Genomic DNA, 8403 nt, shown 5'->3' with positions numbered 1-8403 from the left:
CTCCCCATGAGGACGTCGTTTGCCGCCGCCGCCGCCGGTGCAGCTGGTGAAGGCGGCCCCTCCTGTCCTTGACGAACACTTCGACATTTGCAGAATGCTTCAGCACTCAACAAGGTTCGGTGTTGAGTGATTTTGGCACCCCTTTGGAGCGTCCTTTGGCTCGACCTCTATGGTTCAACACTGCGAGTAATTGCCCGCAGAAAACCTGGCAGAATAAAAAGAGCCCTCCCCGCGTGGGTGCTTCGGAAGCTTCTCAGTTGGTTGTGGTTCGCCGACCACCGAGCTGCCGGGCCATCTTTGTTTAGAAACTGTCGGCTAACACCACATCTGCTCATCTTGCCCACTTGTCAACTGTGCATGTTACGCCATTGTCAGGCATACGCCTTAGGACCAAGTACGACTCCTATTATTTTTGCGTAACCTTTAACCAGGAGTGTTTTAGGTGCCTCGGTGACCCGTTTATGTGGCCAAAGGGCTGCCTGTTCAAGCTGTTGCTAGACAAGTTCAAACCTGGTATGCTGCACTGCTGTGAAATAAGTGAAAACGATCTGTAAATACGACAGTCTAAACATCTACTATAAAAATAGTCGAGGTATACAAACTAAGTCATTTGATTATTTTAGAAACAATGCATGGTCCTAGTTTTCTGCTATGGATATTACTGAAACACGGCTTTCCGATGACACGTCGTCTTCCGAATATTTTCCTCCTAACTATGAAGTTTTGAAAGGGACAGAAACTAAACTGGACCTAAACAAAAAGGTGGCAGTGTTCTCATTGCCCTTGATCGCTCAGTGCAGTGCAGGCAGCGTGATGACCTTGATAACCCTAAATTAATCAGTCTGGCTTGAGGTAGGCCTTGCGAGGGGCGAGAAGCTATTCATCTGTGCCTTCTATATATCCCAGAATCTATTACTTCCTGAATTGAAACAAACTCTCACATGTGTAAAAAGGCCTAAAATGCACACTCCAACCATAAGCTTATTACTCTTGGGGACTTGAACTCCCTAGGTATTCGCTGGAACACCCTTTCCTCCGAGCCCAAAAACCATTATAGAGCGCAGACATGCGCATGATATCAAATTTTTAATCTTTCACCTCCATGCAGCCGTTTTACAGGATAGAAAACTCTTGTGGTAATGTTCTAGATAAGTGCTTCCCAAACTTAAAAACATACAAGTGTGTTTCTTTTATATTTCTCTTGTACACCCTGACACGTTTCACCCTCCTCTTAATGTCTCTGTCTTGGTCCCTGCCCACCACCGTGATGGCAGTGTTGACGAATGTGAACTCCCGCGATATGCATTCAAACGTTGAGATTAGACGGGCTGTATCACTTTTATTCATCCACTGAATCGTTCAGTGTTTTTCATGTCATTGATTTTGATGAACAGGTTCGACGCTTTACCGAAATTCTCACTAGTTGCCTAAAAACGTACATCCCTCTTTATAAGCCTGTTCATTTCAAATTTCCTCACTGGTTCTTTGAAGAACTTCGAAGTTCCATATATATAATGACAGCGCCCACAAAAACACCAAGAGTTCTTGGCTTGACAAGTGGAGAGCTGAGTTGCGTTGGTATCGCTCACTTTGTTAAAGCTTCTACCGGCGTGACTACCAGCTCTCCATAGAGTCCTTGGATGCTGCTGGGTCTCAGAAACCCTCTTACTTCTGGAGTTATGTACGCGGCCGTTCTAAGACATCCAATGAAAACATTAGCCGGCCTAATTCTGATGGCAAACACGTTCAAGATATTGCCACCAGCTTCGATAAGTACTTTCACTCTGTGTTTAAACTGCCTGATGCTAACGATGAACAATTATCATTCAATAGAATGAAAAAAGTTCCTGCGTATTTGCAGCCGCCCCTTTCCATAGGGGCGATTGCCCGGCAAGCCGGGGGAACTTTCCAACCGTTGTAGTCCCACACAAGAGCCGAGCGCCAGGCCGGGTAGTCGCTTGTAGCAATTTTACCGGTAGGTGCCCAGCGCCACCAAACAACACGAATTCACATGGTGCCTTCCGCAGCCACGATGAACGCTCAACTCGCAACCACCTGTGGCAGGACATGTCACCAGACTATTTCACCCCGACAAAGGCGCAACGCGGCATGATGGCCGGGGGCCCCGCCTGAAGGTCAAGGGTGAGGGGCCCCTGGATAGGATAAAGGCATCTTTCTTGGCGTGAATTTTAATTTCAAGGAACTGCACTCGACAAGGGACGCCTGTACCTGTTAAAGAAACCGGTGGGTTACCGGCGGTAACAGGACTCGAACCCAGTACCTCCCGCATACAGGGCGAATGCTGTACCTCTGAGCCATCGCTGCGCTAAAAAGTTACAACCCCTTCCACTGGTGCATTTCCCGACAAAGTCGGGCAACTTCACAAGCACGAGATCCCTTGTGAAGAGGGAGCCTGTAACAATTTTTGCCTGTTCGTAAATCTTGTTTTAAAACGCATCAGGATCGCGACGTTCGTGAGTCCTACCTCATCTATAAGTTTAACATAGCGTCGTTTGGCATCAATAAAGTTATGGTAAATTGACATGTCTTTCCTCCAAATAAATATTCGCCGGAATTTCTCAAGATAACGTTATCCCTATTCATTTGTTTCCTCGATACTATTTACCCCTTAGTAGGCGCCCTCCGTAAATGGTTATATTTTCGTGCCAGCACAGCGTTTTTAACACAATAGCATCAATAAAACAAATATGACCACCACGTCTAAAAATTATGTTTTGGGTAGAAGGCTGTGCTACCATCATTTGCTTTGATACTCTCACCTCGTAATCAATTTGTGCACGCGAGCCAGTGTGATTGTTCTTCCCTCCCCTTTCTTTTTCTATTCATGTTTTCCAATGATCGTTGCAGACCACCTCGGTGTTCCCTGAACTGGTACCATGTGCTGACCAGATGTGTACCGCGTCATACGCGTGGTGCGTCATACGCATGTACCTGCCTTCTGTTATCTTTTTTTTTCATGTCTTCTTTGATTCTCTCTTTTTTTCTCTTTTTCTTTTTCTCCTACCTTATTGGCTATTTCTATAGGAATGTACACTCATTTCCTATCTTAACTTCCTGTCTAACTGCTCTTGAGCGCGACCCTTGCGAGTATAGTACTCTCACGTTTCAATAACCTGAACCTGATTCTTAGAGCCGGTGTGTATGGTCACATGTTCACATACTGCGAGCATGGGCGTATCTTATTTGGTCCTTCTGCGTTCCCCGTGACTGTGATATTTTTGCCGATGGTAAATACGTGAATAGACATATCTTGTTCTGACCCGTTTTTTACCCCTGTTGCAACGAAAATTGTTTTCGTTGTTTGTTTTCTTCTTTTGCTATTTTCTCATGTTCGTACCTCGTGACTACCGGTTCTTGTTATCCTTTTCCTTCCCCTCTTCCACATCTCTTATTTCTTTGCTTCCCAACAACCATGATCCCATTGTATAAACTATCCCTTCGGTTGCCATGCCTTCGCGCTTGCTACATTTTCTGTATATATATAACAGTGAAACCTACATATTCTTCACTCTAAAGAACCGAAGTCCTCCTCTTGAAACATCACTAAACATTGCTTTTTATTTTTTGAACGTTTTTCTCGTTTGTCTTTGCGTCTACTTGTCTTATTTTTTTGGTGTGGGCGCATTTTAAGGTTTCAAGTATATCCTTATATATATATATATATATATATATATATATATATATATATATATATATATATATATATATATATATATATATATATATATATACATATATATATTGTGGGCGTGTGTGAGTGCATTCTAAACTAATAAGCACTTGTTTCGCTGTACGACCCTTAGATATGCATTGGCCATTCGCCGTAAGTTTGTAACGACACTCTCTCATCTGTGAATACTCATTAAAATGATCATCTGTAGATAATCATCGTCACGAGTGGCTTGTTCTGTCAAGTCACCGACGGGCAGATTAAAACCCAGTCAGCTGGTACTGCAGCCGACTTGTGTGGGGTCTTCCGTCGCCTTAGAAGTGGTCGCCAGCTGGGGAAGACGAAGTACGTTTCCTGTGCTGGCGTTTGTTAGAAGATGAAATGTAAATTGACACGCTGGAAGACATCCCAAGCCAATAGAAACGACTGCGAATTCGGTCATACGTTTCGTCGAACCCAAGGTGTCCAGCCGACGCGTCATCGTGGAACGCCTCTAAGATGACTGTCCTGAGCTTCCGAGGTAGAACAGTTACCCATCTACTGCCTGCAGGATAATGGCTGTTGCGGCAGAGGGCTCCATTCACATTTGTATAATGCTTCAGCTGTCTTCGGCGTAGGCGGCTGGTTGGAGGTCGTGCGCAACCTTCAATTCTCACTATTTTTCGACGGCAGTAACTATTGTCATGTTGCAAAGCCGATAGGTTGACTGTGTCTGAAGCCATTGGGTGAGGAATGGGTGCGATTGGCAGAGCACGCTGGGTCAACACGGAGGCAGGGGCTGGCGATTTGGACAACGGAGAACGTGAAAGGGCGTCAGCATCCAAATGCTTCTTGCCGGACTTGTGGGTAACGGAAAAACTGTACTGCTGAAGACGAAGAACCCAACTGCCAAGACGTCCGGCATGGTTCCTGAGGGTCGACAGCAAGCACAACGCGTGGTGGCCGGTAACGACAGTGAAATGTCTGACTTATATTTAAGGGCTGAATTTTTGGATTGCCCAAACAACGGCGAGGCATCCCTGCACTGTTATGCTGCAGTTTTGTTTTGCCGCCGTAAGTGAAGTACTGGCAAAGGCGACCACCCGCTCCCTCTGTTGAGCATCCAGTTGCAGCAAGACAGCACCGAAGCCTTTCCCACTGGCGTGTGTGTGCAGGAGCGTAGGAGCTCTGTCATTAAAATGGCAAAGCACGGGGCGTTATGTGAGGGCGCCTTTGAGTGCCTGAAAAGCCCTTTCGCAATCTTCTGTCCTAACGAAAGGGATGCCAGGATGGAGAAGGTTATGTAGAGGCGAAGCAACGTTTGCACATTTTGTATAAATCTGCGTATGATCCGAGTCCGAGAAAACATCAAAGGTTTTTCTAATGTTGCGGACGGGAAAATTTTAAAACGGCTAAAATCTTGTCTGGGTCAGGTTGTATTCTGTTCTTGCTTACGACGTGTCCCAATACTTTTATAGATTTGCTAGCGAAAGTGCATTTTTTTGTATTTATTTGCAGTCCCGCGTTTGAAAGCCAGCTGAGTACTTCATTCAGACATTCTTAGTGTTGGTAAAATGTAGTTGAGAAAACAACGATGTCGCCCAGGTAGCAACGACATGTTTTCCATTTGAGACCACGAAGTACGGTGTCAATCATTCGTTCAAACGTGGCAGGTCCATAACACAGCCCAGATGGCACCAGGTTGAATTCGAAAAGCCCGTCTGGGGTGGCAAAGACCGTCCTCTCTTTGTCATCTTCGTGCATCGGGATCTGCCAATACCCCGAACGTAAGTCGAGGCTCGAGAAGTATTCCGGTCCTTGGAGACTATGCAGAGTGTCGTCGATGCGTGGCATCGGATAAACATCTTTCCGAGTGATTTTATTCGACGCCATGTAGTCGACACAAAAGCGAACGGACCCATCTTTCTTCTCGACAAACACTACCGGAGATGACCACGAGCTCGACGAAGGGCGATGACGTCGCGCTTGAGAATCTCAGCGACCTGCTCCTCAATACTTTTCCTTTCGTGTGACGACACGCGGAATGGTCGCGGCGCCCAATCGCTGAGCCTTCCGTCTCAATTTGATGGGCAGCCACAATGGTCCATTTGAGAGTGGTGGAACTCGCGTCAAAGAATGCAACGTGCTTCGCGACTATCGTGAGCAGGTGTTCTGTTTGCTTTGAGGTAAGGTAGGTGCTGATAGTTGCCGTGATACTGGACATACCAGCCGAAGAAGTAAAGTCACACTTTCGCGACGAGGGTACTGCATTGGAGAGGACTACTACAGGCTCTCTATCAATCACAGAAGCGACGCCCATGTCTTTAGGTAGTAAAATCGGCTCTCGGGTGGCGTTCAGAGCCGCCAGAGGTGCAGATCCTTGGGAAAAACCGACCAGGCATTCGGACAGAGCTATCCGGTGGGAAAGCAAGCGGCTATAAGGAGACGCTATTACATCACCTTCAAAAATGCTGCTCGAGGACACCATAAGAATTTGCTCCTCAGCGGGTGGTAAAATACAGTCCGCGTGCAAGGTTAACTGCTGCTGTCGTGAGTTCGGTGCTGGGGAACGCTGTGTGTTGGAAAGGCGAATGGTTGGTTGGCGACCGGTTATAACCACAGAAGCTGTTGAAAGGAAGTGCCATTCAAGAAATAACTGATGAGCACACTCTGGCAAAACAGCAAACTCAATATGGTGACGATCGTTCCAGATTATTACACCTGGTGTACAACATGCGGCAGGCTCCATGAGATTTTAATGTGCACTACCTAACGAAGGGCCATGGTTGGGCGTCTTCACCTTGCGTAGTCGAGCGCACAGATCACTATGCATAACAGAAATAGTGGCTCCAGTGTCCTCAAACGCTTGTACAAAAATTCCTTCCACAATTACACGTAAAGTGTTCGAGGGACGCGCAGGAGGAGTTGTGAACAGTTCGAACGATGCAGTCTTCCCTCCGTAAACTGCAGCATCTAATTTTCCGGTAGGCGGTTGACATCGTTCGAAACAGGGCGAAGAGGCGAAACAAAACGATGTCCAGGCGAAGGGGAGCGGCGTATGCGATCGTGTTGACGGCGCGAACAGTCTGGAGAAAACATAGGTGACAGGGAGCGGTCATAACGTGTATATCGAAGTCGTCGAGGTCCTAGCTGTAGCGAACATTGCGTTCGTAGGGTGCGTAGCCTCACCGCTCATGTTTCTCGCGCCGTCGGTAAAACCGCGAGATGTGGCCGCGGATTCCATAATAGAAGCAGACCGGCCATCCGTTACGACGGAAATTCTGAAGAGGTCGCCAGTAGTGACATTCATTCGAAGCAGGGAGCGTTGAGGAAATGGCCGGTAACTGGCCTACCATGGGCGGAGGCACAGGAATTCCAATCGGCGAGACCGGCGGACGCGAAACTGCGTCCGTGTACGAGGGCGCGCCGAGAACCACTCCGGATGCGCTTCGTGGCCCAAACGTCATCGACTCCAGCTCCTCTTTAATTATTCCCCCCAAATCATTTGCAGGCTGGGTGCAGCGGTCCCCATGAGAACATAACAGGCCTTGCTCTTTTGAGCTCTTGGCGAATATTATAGCGTATAAGGGCACGCAGGTCCCACACATGAGGAATATGTGCTGATTCCTGCCTTGGCTGCACGCGAATAGCTTTTAGCTGGACCAGGCCCTGACAGGTGGTCCGAACGTCATCCACACAAGTTGTAGTTTGCAAAGCAAGCGAGTTAAATGCAAATTCTGCGATGCCTTTGAGAAGATGAGTAACCTTGTCAGCCTCTCCCATGTTTGGGTTAACAAGACGGCAGGGAGATAGGACGTCCATGTAAAACGAAAATGTCTCGGCTGGGCGCTGCCAGCGGCAATCTAGTTTCGTCTTGGCCTCATCTGACCGAGCAGACGATGTGCCAAATATCTGGCAGACCTTTTCAGTGAAAGATGCCAGATCAGTCTCAGTGTGCTCTTGGTTAGGATACCACTTCTTCGCAACTTAATTGAGGGAAAGACCGACGGTCTGCAGCCTGAACTTGTCGTCCCACCTGTAAAACTAGCAGACCCAGTTGAACTGGTCAAGCCACTCTTTGACGTCTTCCCAACCACGTCCAACGAAGGATGGAGGGTTGGGCTGGGGGCAAGGCACCATCCATGCCGGCAAGGTAGAAGAACCAGCATTCGGTGCGCCATCTGGCTACATCGGTTGGGCTAGCTCCAGGGGTGGACCTTGGTCAGGGCGAGGTCGGATTCGAAAGAAGCAACCTCCACCACTGTTAAGGCGACGGAAGACACCAAACAAGTCGGCAGCAGTACCAGCTGACTGGGTTTTAATACGCCCGTTGGTGACTGTGAACCACAACACCCCTACAAACTGATGGCGATTGGCCACAGCATATCTAAAGAAGGTCCTACAGCGAAGCAAGTGCTCATTATGTTGAATGCACACACACACGCCCACACTACATATATATATATAAATAAATATATATATATATATATATATATATATATATATATATATATATATATATATATATATATATATATATATATATATATATATATATATATATATATATATATATATATATATATATATATATATATATATATATATATATATACATATACATATATATATCAAGCGAATCAAAAAGGAAATGAGGGGCTCATTGAGATAAGAGAGAAATTGGAGTTGGCAGTCAAGAATGCCTCAGAAACCAAAGGGGGAAATATTGTAGG

Source organism: Haemaphysalis longicornis, unplaced genomic scaffold, assembly GCF_048455015.1.
Source record: "Haemaphysalis longicornis isolate Haplotype H1 unplaced genomic scaffold, Haemaphysalis longicornis Haplotype H1 scaffold_11, whole genome shotgun sequence".
In the NCBI taxonomy this organism is placed as follows: domain Eukaryota; kingdom Metazoa; phylum Arthropoda; class Arachnida; order Ixodida; family Ixodidae; genus Haemaphysalis; species Haemaphysalis longicornis.
Note: the sequence above shows the minus strand (reverse complement) of the source record.